The 22,438-nt window shown below is 43.1% G+C and overlaps 1 long non-coding RNA gene across 2 annotated transcripts; it reads left to right on the top strand.

The window, feature by feature from the left end:
- Positions 1-7,751: 7,751 nt before the first annotated feature.
- On the top strand, positions 7,752-20,442 carry LOC122703488. Of its 2 annotated transcripts, XR_006343505.1 has the most exons (4): positions 7,752-8,052; positions 15,013-15,129; positions 15,503-15,800; positions 19,097-20,442. It is a non-coding gene; the product is annotated as an uncharacterized LOC122703488 (long non-coding RNA). The 2 variants fall into 2 exon arrangements; XR_006343504.1 differs by lacking the exon at positions 19,097-20,442 and having other exon boundaries at positions 15,503-18,019.
- Positions 20,443-22,438: the final 1,996 nt, after the last annotated feature.

Below are 22,438 nucleotides of genomic sequence, written 5' to 3'. Positions count from 1 at the left end.
GCTTCTCATTTGGAAGAGTAAATAAACCTCATTTAAAGGGAAAGCAAATATTCTGGAAGGGGTCTGTCTTTGGCTGAAGGTAGAACCACCTATACTAATTCATGGGTTATATTGCAAGTATTGAAAAGCGAAAGTGTTAAACGCTCAGTCCTGTCCGATTCTTTGTGACCCCATGGACTGTAGGCCACCAGGCTCCTCTGTCCATGGAATACTCCAGACAAGAATACTGGAGTGGGTTGCCTTTTCCTTCTCCAGAGGATCTTCCCCACCCAGGGATCAAACCCCAGAAAAAGAATCTCTTGCATTGCAGACAGACTCTTTACCGTCTGAGCCACCAGGGAAGCCCCATTGCAAATATTGAAGTTTCTTTAAAAGAGTGAAAAAAAAAATCGTTTTTTTTTTTTTTCTGTAGCCTTTCATCACTTCATCCTGCCCATCTGCGCAAAACGCATCTTTCTAAACAATCCACTTTCACCTTGGAACTCTGCTGAAAACTGTATGGTGGTTTTCTGTTTCCTATTGCATGAATGTAAACATTATCAAGCCCTGCCCAGAGGCCCCAGCAATCTGGCCCCTTCCTACCTTCTAAAGCTGTCTCCCCCTTCCCACAGCCAACCTTCTCCCTGCTGGGTGCCCCTGCTTAGCGGCTGCACCCAGCTCCCCTGGAGGCCCAGCTCTTCCTTGCAGCCTGATGGAGGTGTTCTGGTGCATGGTGAGCTTGGAGATTCCTGTGAGGCACCTAACGTGGTGATTATAACCCTCCTAAACGATTTTCTGTGTGTTACACTTAGCTCCCTGGTTAAAGGGTAAAGTCCTCCAGGACAAGGACTGGTCTTTTCCGACTGTGAACCCAACTTCTGTGTCTGGACTGCTGCCAGCCCAGAGTGGCTCTTTCATGCTAGGTAGTCAGAACATCTGGCCCTCATCTATCTTGCCCCGTAACTGCCTTCTCCCAAGACCTCAGCGGTAAAGAATCCACCTGCAATTCAGGAGACGCAACAGGAGATGCTGGTTCGATCCCTGAGTCGGGAAGATCCCCTGGAGAAGGGGCATAGCAACCCACTCCAATATTCTTGCCTGGAGAATCCTATGGACAGAGGAGCCCTGTGGGCTATAGTCCATGGGGTGGCAGAGTCAGATACAACTGACTCGACTAAGCACAAGACCTGCACCGTTCCTCTGAGTCTCAAATCAGGGTAACTCTCACTGCCCCTCTTAATCAGATGGTGAATAATTAGAGATGACGTATTTAAAGAAGCCTTGGGGGATCAATTGCCAAGAGCTCAATTTCATTTACAAGGGACTTTCACTGTGATCTCATACGTAAGTAAGGCAGACAACCCCCACTTACAGACCTGATGAAAACAGAGGGATTAAATGCTCTGTTTAAGGTCACATGTATAGGGTGTTTCAGAAGTGGCATTTAAAGTCAGGACATGTTTTACAAAGCAAACATGGTCTCACAGTCTTTGGAAACAAACTGATGGTTCCCAGAGGGGAAAGGTGAGGGGGGAGGGATAAATTAGGAGTTTGGGATTAACATACATACACTACTGTATATAAAATAGAAGGACTTCCCTGGAGGTCTAGAGGTTGAGACTTCACCTTCCGATGTGGGAGGGAATGGTGGTGTGGGGTGGGGATGGGTTCGATTCCTGCTACTGGAGCTAGGATCTCCCAAGCCTTGGGACCAAGAAACCAAAACATAAAGCAGAAGCAATATTGTAACAAATTCAGTGAAAGAGTTTTAAAGAAATGATCCACATCAAAAAACCTTTAAAAATAGTCAACAAGGACCTACTGTATAGCACAGGGAACTTTACTCAATATTCTGTAATAACCTATATGGGAAAACAATCTGAAAAAGAATACATACATGGATGTATATATATATCTAAATCACTTTGCTATACACCTGAAACTAACACAGCATTGTAAATCAATTATACTCCAATATCCAATGAAATTTTGTAAAACTTAAAAAAAAAATAAAGTCAGGACATGTCTGACAACTAGAGAAAAGTCCGAGCAGCAAAGACCCAAAACAGCCAAAAATACATAAATTAAAAAAAATTTTTAAAGATAGCATGTTATTTTTAGGCATTCCTGGAATCATGAAACTTAATATACTTATTTTTAAAATAAGACATGTTTGTTAAGTGCTTTACATCTACTATAAACTTAATGAAAATTCTGGAATGAGTGTATAAGAACTGGCCTGTTCATCTCCATTATAAAGATGAGAAAACCAAGGCCTCAGTCGGTATGATCAGGGTCACCCAGCTAATTCATGGCTTCATCAGTCAGGGTTTTGGCAGGAGGACAGAGGATACATTCTAACCGGGTCATTTCAGCAGAATTCAATAAAGGAACTCTTTACAGAAGTGGGGAAACTGCAAGGAACAGTGTGGAGTTTGGGGGAGCAACCTGGGCCTGCAAAAGAGAGAAGAGGATGCAGTTACCAGAACCTGTAGAGAGACACCTGCAAGAGAAGGAGACTATAGCCCATGGAGACCCAGGAAGGAGTTGGGGAACTCACACCCAACCTCCCTCTCCTCCTAGAGATCCCCATTGGCTTTCCTTAGGCCAGAGCACAGGCAGCCTGTGGGTGTCTGTACAGTTCAGTCTCCAGGGGCGCAGAGCACAGCAGAGTTGAGCAGGGTGTGGCTCTGGGGTGAGTTAAGCAAGCAGAGAATTTCAGAGACGATCCCTCCAGAGACCACCCTTAGGCCCACAACATCCCTCAGCATTAGACTTGGAGCTTGTTTCCTAAAAATCTTCACTGTGAATACTGGCCTCTACACAAGGACACACAATCCAATGGGACTTCCTAGTCAGATGGAGTCAGGCAGCTGGTATGCAGGCCCAGCCAAGATGGCGGAGCTGGCAGGTGGAGAAAGCTCACGCTGAAGTCATCACTGGTTCTTGGCCATCACATCTGGGCAGAGATGCCCCAGAGCCCTTAATGCAACTACAATTGGCATTAGCCACAAGGCTGGAAAAGTTTCAACAAGCAAAGAGTCTACTGTCTTTTGCATCTGGCAATTAAAATATCTTGAAAGAAAGATTTCATCTCATAGCATGTTATGGACTCATTGTCCATAACAATGTAATTGGCACTTGGTTACTCTGGCTTCATTTTTATGTAATGTCCCTGGCATGAAACTCTAGGTTTTATGAAAAGGAATTATCTTGGGGTGTTGGAGCAGTCTACTCTGGATGAGTTCTTTATTCACCTTTATCCTTGGTTTGATGGGGGTGAAAGCCATAAAAGAATTTAATGGCAGTGACCACTTCCAAACCCAGGAGCTATGAGAGCAGTGTAATGAGAAATGCAAAACCCAGTGTTCTCACAGAACACAAACTCAGCCACAAGTCATGGAGAAAGAATTCTCAGTTCCTGTCCTAACAGAATTGTTTCCAGAGAAATGAATTAATGGTCACATGCAGCCCTGTGGTCTGAGTGATCACGTTCCCCATAGAAGTATAACTGCTAGAGTCTACAGTGACCTTTCTGAGTTCAGCAAAGCCAGGTCGCTCCTCCTACCCCTCTCCCAAATAAGACCCTCTGCTCTGTGTATTGCCCCTCAGAGCTGAGGAAAGCTTTTCCCAGTTCCACTATTAGCAGTCTCCCTAGTACCATTGCTACTAGTACCTAGTACCAGGGCTTCCCTGGTGGCTCAGACGGTAAAGAATCTACCTGCAATGCAGGAGACTGGGGTTCAATCCCCGGGTCGGGAAGATCCCTTGGAGGAGGGCATGACAACCCACTCCAGTATTCTTGCCTGGAGAATTCTGTGGATAGAGGAGCCTGGTGACCTACAGTCCATGGGGTCACAAAGAGTCAGACATGACTGAGTGACTCCCACAACACTAGTACCATTGGAATTGACCGAAGAGACACAGAAGTAAAACAATGGATTCTCATGGCAGTGGCTCTGGCACAGGGGTCTCCTGGCAAATTCTGCCTCTGGGCTTTTGCACTTGCTGATCCTTCTCTTTGGACCACTCATATCTCAGTTTTCTGCATGGGGTGAGTGTATACCCAGAAGCGTAATTGCTGGATCAAAGGATAATTCTATGCTTAATTTTTTGAGGAGCTACCATACTGTTTTCCACAGCAGCTGAAGTTTTACATTCTCACCAGCCTACTGGTCTTCCTAGGTGGCTCTAGTGGTAAAGAACCCACCTGTCACTTCAGTAGATGCAAGAGATTTGGGTTCTATCCCTGGGTCGGAAAGGTCCCCTGGAGAAGGAAATGGCAATCCACTCCAGTATTCTTGCCTGAAAAATCTCATGAACAGAGGACTCTGGTGAGGCCACAGTCCATGGGGCTGTAAAGAGTTGAACATGACTGAACACACACATACACACCAGCCTACTACCTAACCAACTTTTATAATACTTATCTATCTTGTGTAGTGTCTCTACTCTTACTTGAATGTAAATTTCACAAGGGGAGAGATTTGCTCCCCAAATGCCTAAAACCTTACTTGGCACCGGTAGTTGGTGATTAGCAAGGATTTGTTAAATGAATGCAACTGTCTCGGTGCCTCTGACCTCATTTGCATCATCCTGAACCTCTTAATGCCAGCTTCAGGCCAGTGGAGACATTCTCAGCCCACTTTGTCAGAGGCTTCTTCCTCTTTCGCATGTGCCTCTTGCAATGTTTCTTCCTTTCTGCTTGGTATTCTGGTTATCTGCGAACTTGCCCCATCTCTCTCTCTGAATCCTAGGCTCCTCAGTGTTAAGAGCACAGTTTGTTCATTGTTGCCCTTCTGCCATGTTTCTGGGCTGGAGTATATTTAGGCTTAACCCACACTTGTCAGAGGAATGTTCCAAACACCTGAGCAACACTGTGGGGATAGGCTTATGCACTCCAGAGCTCCCTAAAACCAGTTTCCCCAGAAGTCCCAGGCTGTATGGCCTCTGCACATGCCTCATTCTGAGTCTGGTCTTCCTGGGTCTGATGAGGACATTGGACAAATGATTTCTTGGGTTCCCCTTATATTAGGTGTGCTGTGGGGCCACCCCTCTGACAGAAAGAGCATGGTCCTAGGGACTTCCCTGGTGGTCCAGTGGTTAGGACTCTGTGCTTCCACTCCAGGGGACACAGGTTCAATCCCTGGTCAGAGAACTAAGATCTAGCAGGTGGCATGGGGCAGCAATCCCACTCCCCCCTCAAAATAAACACCAGAAAAGACATGGTCCTCATATTTGAGAGCCCACAGTCTGATATGAATAAAATATACATGTCAAAAAAGGTTAAGGAATCAGAGGAAACGTGTGCCCAGAGACGTCCACCAAGGAAGGTATATCCTGCCTCTCCCTCCCCCAATCACACCCCCTGCTGCTGGAGCTTCAGAGCACAAAACACCAGGAAACTCAAGGAGAACACATTTCTTCTTCTGGGGGAGAGGAAAAAAAAAAATCTCTACAGCTCACATGATTTCGTGGGTTATTTTAAACTGTTTGTTTTTCTGTCCCATCCTCAGGGAATAAACATTTGCAGGCAAAACTTGGACCTTGGCTTTCTCCCCCCAACCCCACCCCCTGCCACTTCGCTTAGCTATTTGTGTATAAATATGACTTGAGTGAAATCTCTGAAGAACTGCCAACCCTGCCTACCCTGCTCCCATCCCCTATTCTTTCCTAAGAAAGCCTTAAAGAATTTGTACCCAAGAGTGGAATGTTTCAATGACATTTAAAGCCCTCCATGTACTTTAAAATAAAAAAAACAAAACAAAAAAACACCCTCTTTTCAAATGCACAAGCAACACACTCACAAAATTTACAGATTTTTAAACAAATCACTCATAATCCAACAACCCTGACAAAATACTTTTTATTTTTCACTGATCTCCTTCCAGGTTTACCTTTATGAGTACATAGTTTATACTGTGGTCATCAGACCATAACATAATCTTGCATTCTATATTTTCCTCTTAACATCTAAAAACAAATACACATTTCAATAAATGTATTCTTCTAAGGGCTTCCCTGCACTGGTAGTAAAGAATCCACCTACCAGTGCAGTTTCGATCCCTGGGTTGGAAAGATCCTCTGGAGTAGGAAATGGCAACCAGCTCCAGTAATCTTGCCTGGGAAATCCCATGGACAGAACAGCCTGGCGGGCTACAGTCCACAGGGTAACAAATGTGTTGGACACAACTTAGTGACTAGAGAACAACAACAACATTCTTCTTAAATATCACCATTTGGTAAATCCAGGTCAGATCTATAGCTCAGATTGATAGCTGAGTGAGTGGGTACTGAGCTATATATAGGACACCAATAAATAGAAATTGTTCTTGCCCTCAGGACTTCCCTGGCAATCCAGTGGTTAAGACTGTGTTTCCAATGCAGGGGGCATAGGTTTAACCCCTCGTTGGGGAACTAAGATTCCCACATGCCTCGAGGCCAAAAAAAAAATGGAACTTGTCTTTGCCCTCAAGGAGTTTACAGTCTCAGGGAAAAATAAGACATACATACAGGAAACAGCTGGTAATTACATAGAAAGATGTGTATATGTATAGATGACCATGCCCTGATGGAAAGCAGGTGTTCTGGTTTGTAGAGAGTTTATCAGGGGTTGGGGAACTGAGAGAAGTCCTGCCTCCCCTTGAAGGTGAGAGGGTGATGTGGTAAGCCATGCTGAAGAGGCAGAGAGAAGGGAGGGTAGAGATAGCTCAGATGCGGATGAATGCACAAAGGCACTGAATACAGGAGACATACAATTAGTTTGGGAGCCACTGGGGCAATTAACCCAACAGGTAGAGAAGGTGACTTTGTCAGGGAGTGGTAGGACCAAAGACACGAAGGTGCTGAGAATGAGGAAGAGAGTTAGAGTTTCCCAGAAGGGGGACAGAATACAAAGTTGACGTGACTTGGATGCTGGAGGGGATTATGGGGGAAGGAGTGCTGTTGTTTGATTGGTCTGTCGGAGGTGCGAGTGGTTGCTGCTGTTGTTTTTGAGATAAAGGGCATCTATCTAGATGTAGTCAGTAGATCTGGGAAGACTTAAGATATTGGGAGCAGGAAGTTGCAGGGAAGATGGCACCAGGCCTTGGCGAGGGATGGCATGCCGGAACACAAATCAATGTACAGGTCAAGGCTTGACCTCATTCATGGGGTTCACGACTCTATTCCCCTCTAGAGAAGTGCCTGGTGCCGAGGGAGCCCTTATAAATGTTGCTTGAATGAGAACTGAACCAAGGAACTTCCCTGGTGGTCCAGTGGTTAAGAATCCCCCTTCCATTGCAGAGGACTCAGTTTCATTCCCTAGTCAGGGATGCCATCCCACATGCCATGGGGCAACTAAGCCTGAGCATTGCAACTAGAGAGCCCATGAACCGCAACTAAGAGAAGCCTGTGCACCACAACAAAGAGTAGTCCCCACTAGCCCCAACTGGAGAAAGCCCAAGTGCCACACAAAGACCCAGTGAAGCCAAAAAACCCCAAAGAACTGAATCAAGTCTGGTTTTGCAAAATTTTTGTACAAAGTTCATCAAATCTCGATTCCTCCTCCAGGCCTGTGTCAGCTCCCTAAAATGGAGTTGTTTTTCCAAGTGCTCCTTGTGGCCCTTTTGAACCAGATCTGGCCACGAGGCCACATGAGTCTCAGTAATCCTGAGCCATGCTGAGACCTGTAAGGATTGGCACTGGGGGATGATGACCTAAGATCCCAGTTAGTCATCCTGGCAGCTGCTTCCTGCCTCCCTGCCCTCATTGCCTTCTGTTTGGGCTTTGCTTGGGTGGTAAGAGGATATTGTCCAGACTCATCAGTTATTACCACTGGAAGGCAGCTTACCCAGCGGCACATGCACCCTCGTCGTTAGAGGAACTGAGTCAGGCCCAGAAGGGAGTGGGGCTGACCCAAACCCAGGGCTGCCTGGAATCAGCTTACCGGCCAGCCTCATCCGTGCAGGAATTTCACAAATATCACTGAGGCTGTGCGGTGTCAGGTGCTGCTTCAGTGCTGCAGACACAGCCGTGAGCAAACAGGCCAAACTTCGGAGGTGGGGAGCTCCATCCATCAACTGGCTAAGTAAGGTGCGTGGTGAGAGGAGCCAGGGAAGAGGCAGGGGGCAGAGAGTGGGTCTTACAATTGTAGGAAGGTGGTCAAGGAAGGCCTTAGCGAGAAAATGACATCAGAACAGAGTGTGGAACAGGAAGCAGGAGGGAGCACGGGGCCGTCTGGGTGAAGAGTGGTGCAAAGGCCCTCGGGTAGGAGTGGGCCTGGCACGTTCCAAGTACAGTGAAGAGTGATGTGAGTGGAGAGGAAGAGGAAATGAGCCTGCAACTTCCCTGGTGGTCCAGTGGCTAAGACTCTGCTCCCAATGCAGGGGGCCTGGGTTCAATCCCTGGCCAGGGAACTAGATCCCACATGCCACAATTAAGAATACTGTGTATGTGCTTAGTCATGTTCTCTTTGTGACCCTATGGACTGGAGTCCACCAGGGTCGTCTGTCCATGGGATTCTCCAGGCAAGAAGCCTGGAGTGGGTTTCCATGCCCTCCTTCTGGGATCTTCCCGATCCAGGGATCGAATCTTTGTCTACTGTATCGCAGGTGGATTCTTTACCCACTGAACCACCTAGGAAGCCTCCAAGAATACTGCATGCCAACAACTAAAGATCTTAGTGCTGCAACTAAGACTCAGGGCAGTCAAATAAATAAATATTCTTTAAAAAGAGAGAGAGAAAGAAAAAAATGAGTTCTGAGGGATAACTGGGACAGAAGGCATGGGGTCTCAGAGTCCCCAAGTAGGCCTTTGGCTTTAAGAATTGAATTAATTTTTATGGGAGTATAGTTGTTGTGCAATGAATCAGTCATACATATACATATATCCCTTCCCTTTTGGACTTCCTTCCCATCGAGGTCCCCACAGTGCATTAAGTAGAGTTCCCTTTGCTATACAGCATGTTCTTATTTGTTATCTATTTTTTATACAATATCAATGGTGTATACATGTCAATCCCAATCTCCCAATTCCTCCCACCACTACCCGCCCCCCCGCCCCAGGCCTTTGGCTTTTATTCTTCCCACTCACTGCCCACTGTCTAATTCATGACCCTGTCTTTTCCTGTCGACTCTCCAGGGCACTGGGACGTCTGTGGGCAGAGAGGAGAATGGGGCAGGCAGCAGGGCTCTTGAAAGTACAGAGCAGTGGCGTGGGCAGCTGCCTGGGCCACCTTTTGCCAAGCCCGCCCCTGTGCCCCTGCTCCAGATGTCTTTAGGCCGACAGGAGAGGGTGGCTCCCCATTTCAGGATAAGGAGAAAAAGCACAGAGGCAGAGCCAAGTCAAATCAATTGAGGATGCAGCATCCTTGTCATGTCGGAGGAGAACAAATTCATAGCTGAAGCCAGTGCAACAAGCTGAGTCAGACTCCAGCAGTGCCCATGCCTTGCCTTGGCTGAGTGAAGAACAGAACCACATATATTTAAGTAGAATGTACCTGGCAAGCACTGATGTCCAAAGGCAACCATTTGATTAGCTTAGTCTTCTGATCTCTAGTGCCCCATGCTTCCTGTCAGTGATCCATACTCATATGAATGAGGCTCCTGCTCCAGCTGGTTTGTCAGGGACCAGTGTGGATGCCAGGCCCTGGGTGGCAGCCCTGGGATGATTACTACTGTAGGTTTAGAGCAAGCTCCCGCCTGTCAGGGACCCCACTGCCCACAAGAAGCTGTTACATGCCCGGGGCATGGGGGCACGCAGAGCCAGTGGGCAGATCTGTTTCCCTGATCATCTCAGTCCCTCCTGGAAACCATGCCTTCTGCTCTTTGATGACCTGAGAATGGGCTGGGTAAAGCTGGAATCAAGGGCCAGAGCCTTATAGAGTTTGGTCAAGCTGATCTTGAACCCTGGCTCTGGCTGTAATCCTCACGTATGTTCTCTCTTCCATCCCCCAGGAGGGTCTTATTCAGGAATTAAGGCCATCACTTCTTTTCTAGCTTCCAGGTGCTTTACCTGGGGCAGGAATATTAAGGCATGAACCTTCTCTTCAGAGATTTGAACCTATTGTATATGTGTGTGTGTGTGTGTGTATAATGCACACCTGTGTGTATATGCTTATTATCTCACACATGCTGTGGGAGGCCACCTGGGATATTAGTAGGAAGAAATCCTGAACGTGAGTGAGGTGGCTTTGTCCGAAGCCCCCAGGGACCTTTGAGTCTATCACTTATCTTCTCGAAGTCTTGGATTCCACTGCTGCTCAGCAGGGATAATGAAGCTTGCCCTGTCTGCATCAGAGCGCTTGTTGGAAGAATGAGATGGGGCAATGTCAATAAGTGATAAAGTACTAAATACACTCAGGGGACTGCATTGGGAGCGGGGAATCTTAACCACTGGACCACCTGGGAAGTCCCCTGTTGTTCAGTCTCTAAGTTGTGTCCATCTCTTTGCAAACCCATGGACTGCAGCACGCCAGGCTTCCCTGTTCTTCACCATCTCCCAGAGTTTGTTCAAACTTGTGTTCATTGAGTCGGTGAAGCCATCCAACCATCTCATCCTGTCGCCCCCTTCTCCTGCCTTCAATCTCTCCCAGCATCAGGGTCTTTTCCAGTGAGTCGACTCTTTGCATCAGGTAGTCAAAGCATTGGAGCTTTCAGCATCAGTCCGTCCAACGAATATTCAGGGTTGATTTTCTTTAGAATTGACTGATTTGATCTCCCTGTTGTCCAGGGGACTTCAAGAGTCTTCTGCAGCACCACAGTTCAAAAGCATTGGCAAGTAGGTTCTTAACCACTGGACCACCAGGGAAGTCCCTGGCCTCCTATTTTTGCATTAAGATACTTAGTCTTTCCATATCATGTCACCAGTTCCCTGTATTAAATCCCCTCTGCTCAAATAGAAGACTTTCCATTTGCCTGAGTGAATCTTTGCTGATATTCAGACAAAATGACTCTAGAGCTCATAGTCTTAATCTTTTCAGATGAGAAAACTGACTCAGACTTACTTCAGGTTGTAAAAGCTATGAACTACGAAGAAAAGAACCAAGAAAAGTTGGGGAAAGAAAAAAAAAAAAAGAGAGGTTGTCCTTTAAGATATCAAAATATACCTTGAAGCTGTAGTAATAGAAACAACATGGGCAGACATAGAATCAGTAGAACAAAACACTGGGAAAGAATACAATCCAGAAATAGCTATAAGAATAAAAGAATATTTTACTTGTTAAAGGAAACATTTCAAATAAATGAGGAAATGCTGCTGGAGGGATTAATTCACTCATAAATTTGAGAAAAGACCCCAAATAAGTTCCAGATGGATTGAGGAACTAAACCGTATGAAAGTACTAGAAATAAATACAGGAGAACTTTTTTTCTTGTTTTAATCTTGAGATTAGGAAAGCTCTTTCCAAAGAAAATTGAAAATACAAAACAGCATGAAAGGATGAAGTTGACAGGCTTACAGTTTATATAACAATTTAAAGTATGAAATTTTGGTGTGGAAAAGAACTCAGAGATCTAAATAAGTTCTTGCCTAATTAGTGTAGTGTGGAATCGCTGAAGTGATCTGAAAATGGGAAGGGAAGCTGGAACTGAATTTCTTGGGTTCCCTTCCTGTTCCTTGATTGGGAGGAACTGTACATTTCTATCCAGTGGTTCATCCAACTTAAGGCACAAGGAGTCACCTCACAGAGGCAGGGAGATCCTACCTGTGCCCTCATGAGCAACTTTCCCTGAGTCCTTAAGCTGCAAAAAATGAGATAAGCTCAAGCCAAAGATACTTGGAAAGGAGAGATGAAGAAGGCAGAAATTCTTTACTCTTTTAAAAGAAAGTTATCCACTTGGCCTATTTATTAGATCATGAGTACTTGGGAAAGGACTAGAGAAGGTTCTGATTAATGGATCAGTGGGCATCCAAAGCAGATGGCAAGAAGCATCACTTAGAGCAGGGGAACAGCTAAATGGAGTGCTTAGTTCTTAATCAGTTTATTTTAAGAAATGTGATGCTTTTCTTCCTATGTTGTAAACGGGGTCTTTAAATGGTTTAAATTATTTTATTTCTAGTTTATAATTTCCCACTCTATTATTTTTTGAATTAGAGTTTTTCTTTATATTATTTACATATATACAGCAACAAGTAAAATAAGTTCAGATGTTGGAGGCTTCTGGTTCAACTGTTAATTAGCCATTTTATCCTGATTCAGAGCACTGGACTTTTTGTCAAAATGTGATTTGTCCTAAGATTTGCTACCTTTGTGGGTTTATTTAATGAAATATTCAAATAATGAGGCTTGTTTTGTTTCAAAAAAATGGAAAAAGAATATGGTAGATCTACAGGTTCGATCCCTGGGTTGGGAAGATCCTCTGGAGAAAGGCATGGCAACTCACTCCAGGATTCTTGCCTGGAGAATCCCATGGGCAGAGGAGTCTGGTGCATACGGTCCATAAAGTCGCAGAGTTGGACATGACTGAAGTGACTTAGCATGCACACACAGTGAGACGATATATGTTTTGTTTGTGGGTTGATGATGTGTGTGGTACAATATATGCAACATAAAATTTACCAGTTTAACCCTTATAGATGTATAGTTCATTGCCATTAAGTATAGTTATAGTGTGCAATCAACAGCACATGCATATCCAGAACTTTTTCATCATCCCAAACTGAAACTCCAAATCCATCAAATACTAACTCCTCATTCTCCCATCCAGCCCCTGGCAACCACTATTGTACTTTCTATCTCTATGAATTTGACTACTCTAGCTATCTCATACACGTAGAATCAAACACTATTTGTCCTTTCGTGACTGACTTATTTCACTTAGCACAGTGTCTTCAGGGTTCATCCATGCTATAGCATGTGTTAGAATTCCTTTCTTTTTAAGGCTGAAGTACAGTATTCCATTGTATGTATAGCATACCTGGGTTTTTCATTCATCCACTGATGGGCACTTGAGTTGTGTCTGCTTTTTGGCTATTGTGAATAATGATGCTATGAACGTGGATCTATGAATATCTCTTTGAGTCTCTGCTTTCAATTCTTTTGGAAAGTCTCTGCTTTCAATTTACCTAGAAATATTTGTAGTTTTAAGTCACTAAATTTGCGGGTAATTTCTTACATCGGAATAGATAACTAACAGAGGAGCAGATTTGAAAGATACCACAAACAGAAACTTTTTACCCCAATATTTTATTATGAAAACTTTCCAATGTACAGCAAAGTTGAAAGAACTCTTCAGTGAACATGCATATATCACCACCAAGGTTAAACTACTAATAGTTTGCTATATGTTCTTTGTAAACTAGGTTAAATCAAATGTAATTGCTGTTCTTATAGATTAAAAATGATGTAATATTGGCAAATGTCATATTATTAAATCTTGTATCTTTTTATATTTTTTCTGAACCATTTGAAAATGTGTTGCAGACTTCATGATATTTCACCTCTCAATACTTAAGCACTGGGACTTTCCCGGTGGTTCAGTGGTTGAGAATCCACCTTGCAATGAAGGGGGCAAAGTTTGATCCCTGATTGGGGAACTAAGACCCCACATGCTGCAGAACAACTAAACCAGTGCACTGCAACTAAGACCCAAATAAATAAATTAATAAGAATCAGGATTATTAAATAAATAAATAATAATCATGAGCCAAATAAATAAATAAATATCAGGAAACAAATACTATCTCCTAAAAATCTTTAAGCATCCTCATAAATAAACACCATCATCACATCAAAGAAAATTATCCTAATACCACCTGAGAAAATTCCTTAATGAAATTTAGTATATATATATTCCATATTCAAATTTCTCTGGCGGTCCCTGAGATGTGTTCTGTAGCTGAATTTCAGAACGAGACAATATAGTTCGTTACTACATTTGGTAATTACGTCCTTTCGGTCTCATACATATTAATTCTAGAAGAAAGATTCTCAACCTTGTGTCCATGGTCTTCAGAGGATCTCTGAGAGTCCTGAGAGTTAATACAAAATTATATATGTGCCCGCACGTGCTTGCAAATGTGATTCTCTTGCAAATTAGATTCTCTAAGTGATGGTACACGAAAGGTTGAGAACTCATGATGTAAAAATAGTAGATGATTGACTTGAAGAGGGAGAAAAGCCAAACACCATGACTGAGCAACAGTCCACCAGGAGGCTGGTTTTGGGGAGAATGATATGTCTTTGGACAAATAACATAATCTCTTTGTCCATTTCTAATTTATGAATAATAATATTGATCTGCTTACCTCAGTAGAAGGTGTGTGTGAAAATACTTTGCACATCAGAAATGGCTCAGAGGGACTTCCCTGCTGGTCCAATGGTTAGGAATCCACCTGCCAATGCAGGGGACACAGGTTTGTTCCCTGTCCAGGAAGATTCCACATGCCTCGGAGCAACTAGGTCCGTGTGCCGCAACTACTGAAGCCTGCGTTCTAGGGCCCATGCTGTGCCACAAGAGAAGCCACTGCAATGAGAAGCCTGTGCACCGCAACTGGAGAATAAGCCCTGGCTCGCCACAACTAGAGAAAGCCTGCTGGTAGCAATGAAGACCAAGCACAACCAAATAAATAAATACAGTTTAAAAAACAAAAGAAATGGTTCTGAGATCATCAAAAAGCTATGCAACGTTAGTTACTGAAACTACAGAAAATTCAAGTTTCCGAAACCTTTGCATTCTGATCACTACCCACATTGCAGCGAGGAGAGAAAGTCAGTTGTCTTAAGCCCGTGTTCTGCAGTTTCCTGTCTAGGCACGTTCTGGATGACAGAACCAGGAAAGGGTCTGGACTCTCTCTTGATTGGGGTAAATATTAATACCTGTCCGTTCACACATCAGTTGCTCTTGCATCGTCTGGCTGAGGGTCTGCCTTACAGCCTGGGCTGGACTCCTGCCTAGAAATAATTGGAGTGGGAATAGGACAGGACTTGTTACACCCAATGGAGTCTTTTCTCAGAGACTTAACTTCCCTCTCTCACCAGAGGTAGCCTGTACAAGTTGCTTCAATACCCTTTCTATGGGAAAAGGTAATCTTATCTTTCTATGCTTCCTCCAGGGGCCGTGGACTATTGAGAAATTTATAAGAGAATTTGTTCCCAGGCCAATCTGGGTGTGGGGAAAGAGCTGGAATCAGGACCCAGACTTCTTTGGCCAGCTGTTTCAAGCAAGTAAGGTAAGAATGATGAATACCAAGTGACCCATGAAAACTGGAACTCTGGCCCAATAGAAGTTGCAGTTGAGGAGAAAGAGCTATAAAGCCATAATGATCTCTATTTAAATGAAAACACCCTCTTTATTGATAATAAGCTTAGGAAGATTTAGTTGGGAAAATTCCTAACAGTACTTCCTTCAAGTTCTGTGCCAGCTTTTGTTCTCAAATGCCAGGTGTGAATTTCTCAATGTAAGATCTTTCTAAAACATGACAAGTTTAAACACAGCCATTCTCCTCCTGCTCACCTCTAAATTCTGCCTTATGTTCTCAAAATGGTTAAGATTTCTTAGAAGGTGGCAATTAATCTTTCAATAGCCTTCTGTTTAATTGCTAGGAACTTGACAAACTATGTGATCCTTATAAAATATTTGACGATTTGGGAGCCAGTGAGAAGACGAAGCCCAACAGATGTGATTTGGGATTAGCTGCTGACCTAATAGCTGGTAAGCTATTTAAGATCTCTAAGCTTTGGTGTCGTCACTTGTGTAAAAGGGGGACTCAAAATTTGCTCAACAAACACATTTTGAATGTTTACCATGTGCCCGGCACTGTTCTAGGCACCAGGGAAGGCTCCACGAGGAAACATGACAGACGTACTCTCTGCTCTCCTTGACTTTATCATGCCACAGCATGTGAGTACTGAATGAAAGATTGTATAATTAAGTTTATAGTTAAGATTATATAATACCAATGGCAATAACAACTACCTCAGCAGACGTTGTGAGGATTAAAAGAGTCAGTCAGGCAAATTCAAGACTGGTGTCATAATACTAGTTATTAGTTTTGCTAACAATCCTAATTAGTGTAAATATGTGTTGGGTATTAGTTCCTCTCCTGTTTGGGGGTTTATATTTAAGTGGTTAAAAGTAACAGCTACTACATGACTTAGATGTCTGTTACCCTTATAGGAAATGGGAAGGCAAACATTCCTGCTAGTGTTAGGGACATGGTCTCCCCAGCTTAAGGAAAGAAGCTGAAGTAGCTGTTCATTGCTGTCAGGAAGAACAGTTTTAATATTAACATTAACTAGTGTTAGTCACTCAGTTGTGTCTGACTCTCTGCGACCCCATGGATTGCACCCTGCCAAGCTCCTCTGTCCACGGGATTCTCCAGGCAAGAATACTGGAGTGGGTTGCCATTCCCTTCTCCAGGGGATCTTCCCAACCCAGGGATCGAACCCAGGTCTCCCACATTGCAGGTGGACTCTACCATCTGAGCCACCAGGGAAACCCCACAGCCTAGCCCTGGGAGTAGAGGATGTGGGCACAGAATTTTGCAAATGGTCTCTGAATCCTGATGCACACCAAGTGTTCTATGTAGAATGAAAACATATTGTGCCCACATATGGACATTACTGTAATTATAGATGCTGATGTGATTCATACAGTACAGATTGCTTTAAGTGAATTCCTGAAGCCTTACTAGCATTTTTTTTCATTATGTATTTTCTCAATCAAATCTTATCCTGCCTCTTGCTGACTTAAACCCTTTAACAGCTCCTCATTGCCTGGGATAAAGTCCACATTCCCTCCCCAGCACTGCCCTGCCGACCTCTCTTGGTAACTACTCCACCCCCATCCCTGTCTATTCACCAAGCTCTGACATGCAGGCTCTTCCAGGCCATGACTTAGAGCCTTTGGCGCTCAACTTACAATTTGTTCTGGCATGAACAGATCCAGCTTCTGAGTAGGGAAAGGTATCATTGACCCTTCCCACAGGCGTCATGTCATTTTGGGGTAGTTATGGGTCCACTCAGGCCCTGGATCAAGCCGGCCTTGCCGTGGGTCAGTCAGTTCTCCACAGACCACCTCTTCTCCCAGGCTCCTGCTCCACTCTCTGTACTCCTCTCCCTCTGGGAGTCAGCAAGGCCCAGATGGAGGTAAAAAATCGCTTGTCGTCATTTGTCGTTTAGTTGTTCAGTCATGTCTAACTCCTTGCGACCCCATGGGCTGTAGCCCTCCAGGTTCCTCTGTCCATGAAATTCTCCAGGCAGAATACTGGAGTGGGTAGCCATTCCCTTCTCTGGGGGATCTTCCCAACCCAGGGATTGAACCCAGGTCTCCCTCACTGCGGGCAGATTCTTTACCATCTGAACCACTAGGGAAGCCCCTGGTGGAGGTGAGCTCCTCCTAGCTTCTTCCTCTGTCCCTGTTGCATCAACACTCCAAACAAATACACAAGCCATCTTTCAATGAAAGCCATTTTCCTTTCAAGGGTTTCAAAACTAAACCATTTGGAAATCAGAAACTTCTTGACGTAGACACTGATGTCTACAGTGTTATATGGAAATCCAAGGCCCATAATGCCCTGTGCCTTCACACACTGTGTATGTGAGTTATTCAGATCCCTGGAGAGAGGAGTCATTGATAAAACATATGGGGGAAGCATTTTTTAGTTCTCTCCTCACACTTAAAACCCTCCAAAGAGTGAAGAGAAGCAACTCCATTTTTTTTTTTTTTGCAACTCCATTTTTAAATGATAAGGAATAGAAGAAAGCAATCTCTCCATTTTTTTTAATGAAATATCATGTAAACAAAAGAATGTACTTAACATATATGTACAGTTTAACAATAATAATAAAATGTACCTGCCAACCAGCTTTAAAAATCCAATTTAACTAGTGCTTTAGAAGGTCCTATGTGGACTTCCGCAGTCACACCCCTTTTTTTCTCCCTCCAGGCAGTAACTATTTTGCTGAATTTTTACTTAATCATTCCCTTAGTTTTCTTTAGAAGCTTACTCTTTTTCTTTTTTTCGCTCTTTTTAAAGTTTTTTCTCTCCCTTTTAAAAATTGAAGTATGGTTGTACAATACTACTTAAGTTACAGCTGTAAAATATAGTGATTCACAAATTTTAAAGATTATGCTCCATTTATAGTTACTATAAAATATTTGTTCTATTCCATGTGTTGTACAATATATCCTTGTACTTTATTTTACACATAATAGTTTGTACCTCTTAGAGTTTTACTCTTTATGAATATTTTCCTTTGCAATATATTTTAATTTGGGAAAGTTTTTGCATTTTATTGAACTTAATGGTATATATTCTTCTTGTGAGTTACTTTTTTTCACTCAACAGTATGTTTTTGAGACCCATCTATACTGCTGTGCACACCTATAATTCACTCATTTTTTGCTGGCAGATTGTGTTGAATATGTGTTGAATTGTATGAGTATGTGTATGAATATGAATTGTATGAATATGTGTACTTATCTATCCCTGGTATCAGTCATTTGTACATTTCCAGCTTTTTGCTATTCAGTACTGAACATTCTTGTACCTGTCTCCAGCTTCAGTGACATAAGGAAGCTGTATACTGTCAGGTAAAGGCAAGGACACTGTTCTGGAAGGCTCATCTTAATGGTCCCATTGTTTAGAACCATAAGGCGAGCAGCTGGAAAGACTCCAGAGAAGTAACTCCACCCCATAGGACATAGGAATTGGGGAAGTGGAAGTAATGGAGAAGGCATGCATAAGCATCATATTAATTATTCATGTCCCTGACTCTTAGCTGAGGGGACCTGCTGGGAGAAGGGGAGATGGGAGTGGGGAATGAGGGAACGGTGTGGGAAAGTATGCTCTACACTGAATGTTTGTGTCCCCTCAAAGTGCTTGTGTTGAAACCCAGTCCCCAGTGTGCTGATATTTGGAGGTGGGACCTTTGGGAGGTGATTAAGTCATGAGGGTAGAGCTCTCATGAATGAGATTAGTGCCCTTGTAAAAGAGACCCCAGAGCTCCCCCACCACTTCTGCCCCATGTGGACATAGTGAGAGGACAGCAGTGTGTACACCAGGAAGCAGGCTCTCACCAGACACCAAATCTGCTGGTGCCTTGATTTTGGACTTCTCAGCTTCCAAAACTGAGAAATGTTTGTTGGTTAAGCTACCCAGCTTATTATATATATATATATATATTTTGGAACAGCCCAAACAGACTAAGAAAAAGGCTGTCTTAGGGAGTATTACCACACTGATTCCCTTGATCTTGAAAACCAGGAAGAAAACAAATTTGCTGATACCGTGTTTAAGAGAAAAGGTCAGTTTAAAACTGTTGTCTGTCCAGATCCCTTGCCTCATCTTTTTCTAAACTAATTTTTAACAAATAGCTGGTCTTTTTCAAAGATGAGCCATGACCAGAAAGACATGCATAATTAGTGCAACTTCCGGTTAAACAAACTGGAAATTTGTTTTTTGACTTCCCTCCCCCAAAACCCTACTAAAATGATACTGAAGGAATATAAAAGGGCCTAACCCCCACAGGAGTCAGGAGATATCAGAAGAGGGGAGATTTCAACCAGTTTTTGAAAGACAGAGATGGAGTAGAGAGAGGCACCGAAATTAGCCCAGTGGAGGAAGATTGCGTTTTAACTGTCTGCTGACCCTATGAAGCAGTACTGTGTAAAGTGGGTCAAGAGACATAGGGTGAAAACAGCTGAACATTAAGATAGATCAAAGGCCCCTTCCTCCACCCCTTAAAGCAAGGTGACTACCAGACCAAGCAGGAAACTGTAGATTCAGTGTATAGAAACTAAATCGGAAAGATGTTGCTGATGTCATGTAGAATTAGAATCACAAAGATTAAGAATACGTCTGCCCTACTGTACGATTCAGCAATTACACTAGTAGCTGTATGCCCAAGAGAATTAAAAACATATGTCCAGGGCTTCCCTGGTGGCTCAGTGGTAAAGAATCTACCTGCCAATGCAGGAGACACAGGCTTGATCCCTGATCTGGAAAGGTCCCACATGCCTTGGAGAAACTAAACCGGTGCACCACAACTGCTGAGCCTGTGCTCTAGAGCCCAGGAGCCTCAACTACCGAGGTCCATGCACCTCAGAGCCCGCGCTCTACAACAAGAGAAGCCACCGCCATGAGAAACCCAAAACCTAGAGAGGAGCCCCAACTCGCCGCAACTAGAGAAAAGCCCAAGCAGCAACAAAGACCCAGCACAGCCAAAAATAAATAAACAAAACTAAAAAGAGAAAAATACATGTCCAGGGGAGGGGAGGGATACATTGGAAGACTGGGATTGACAAATACACACTACTAATACAAGATAGATGACTAATGAGGACCAACTATGTAGCACAGGGATCTCCCCTCAGTACTCTGTAATGACCTGTATGGGGAAAGAATCTTAAGAAAAGAGTGATGTATGTTGATGTATAACTGATACACTTTGTGGAACAGCAGAAACTAGCACAACATTGTATATCAACTATACTCTAATAAAAAAAATCTTTAAAAGTCCATGCAAAAACTTGTATACAAATGTTCATAGCAATATTTTCATAACATCCAAGAAGGTGGAAACAACCCAAATGTCCATCAGCTGATGAATGGATAAACAAAGTGTATATGTATATTAATACAATAAAATATTATTTGGCCATAAAAAGAGTTAAGCGCTGATACATGCTACAATGTGAGGGAACCTTGAAAACATGATGTTAAATGAAAGTGGCCAGTCACAAAGGACTACTATTATATAATTCCACTTATGTGAAATGTACAGAATAGGCATATAAATAGAGACAGACAGTAGATTAGTGGTTGCCAGGAGCTAGGAGGACAGAAGAAGGATGCTGCTAATCGATATGAGGCTCCTTTTTGGGGTGATGCAGATGTTTGGAAATAGATAGTGGTAGTTGTACAACTCTGTGAATATACTAAAATCCACTGAGTTATACAGTTGTGAAGTACACAGTTGTACATTTATTTATTTATGATCTTCAGTGCTGCTCCATACAGCACGTGGGATCTTGGTTCCCTGACCAGAGGTCAAACCTGCACCACTCGAACTGGAAGCATGGAACTTAACCACTGGACCACCAGGGAAACTCCACAGAAGCGTACTCTTAAATGATAGATTTAATGGCATGTGAATTATTTCTATAAAGAAAGCTGAGTGCCGAAGAATTGATGCTTTTGAACTGTGGTGTTGGAAAAGACTCTTGAGAGTCCCTTGGACTTCAAGGAGATCAAACCAGTCAATCCTAAAGAAAATTCAGTCCTGGAAGGACTGATACTGAAGCTGAAATTCTAATATTTTGGCCACCTGATGTGAAGAACTGACTCATTGGAAAAAACCCTGATCCTGGGAAAGATTGAAGGCGGGAGGAGAAGAGGATGACAGAGGATGAGATGGTTGGATGCCATCACCAACCCGATGGACATGAGTTTGAGCAAGCTCTGGGAGTTAGTGATGGACAGGGAAGCCTGGCATGCTGCAGTCCATGGGGTTACAAAGAGTTGAACTGAGCGACTGAACTGAACTGAATTATATCTCAATAAAAAAGAGACAGAGTGAGAACCTAGGAGATCCTTCACAACTTTAGCTTTAAATCTAGAGAGTCACAATAAAGAGATTTGAAATTATGCAAGTTTGATTACAATGATAAATTACTGGAAACAATGGGATTGTCTCTATTGTCCACCAATAGAGATTAGGTTACAAAATATGATACATCATGCCAATTGAATGCAATGAAACTGCTTTAATAATGTGGGATAAATATATTTAATGATATAAAAACATTTTTGTGATATATGACATGAAGGAAACAGAATACAAAACAGTATGTATATTGTCATCTCATATTGTAAGGAAAAATTGTGTATATATCTGCCTGGCAGTATCACAATGTTAAAAATGGGACCAAAAAAGTCAAATCTGTCTCTTGAATGGTGGAACCTCTCAAGTCCCCCTTCCTTACTCTGCTCATAGATCTTTTTTTTTTTTTTGCTGACCTTCATTTTTTACTTAAATATAGTGATTTTTTAAAAAAAGTAAACTAAAAAAAAAAAAACCTTTACAGCAAATATCTGCTCATAGATCTTAAGTGGCCATTCCTCCTCACAAAGGAGAGACAAGTAAGCGAAAAGCAGATGAAAAACACGCTAGAAGAGGGATTACTTCATAAGTCAGAAGGAGAAAGACAAATACCACGTGATAACAGTTGTACGTGGAATCTAAAATGTGACAACAAATGAATTTATCTATGAAACAGAAACAGACTCACAGACATAGAGAACAGACTAGTGGTTGCCGAGCAGGAGGGGTTGGGGGAAGCAAGGATTGGGAGTTTGGTATTAGCAGCTGCAAACTATCACATGTCGGATGGATAAACAACAAGATCCTACTGTATCGCACAGAGAACTATTTTCAATATCTTGGGATAAACCACAATGGGGAAGAATATTTAGAAGATGTATAGGTGTGTGTATAACTGATTCACTTTGCTCTACAGCAAAAAGTAACCCAACA

This window comes from Cervus elaphus, chromosome 11 (assembly GCF_910594005.1).
Source record: "Cervus elaphus chromosome 11, mCerEla1.1, whole genome shotgun sequence".
Lineage (NCBI taxonomy): Eukaryota > Metazoa > Chordata > Mammalia > Artiodactyla > Cervidae > Cervus > Cervus elaphus.
Note: the sequence above shows the minus strand (reverse complement) of the source record. Positions and strands in the feature narration are given on the sequence as shown.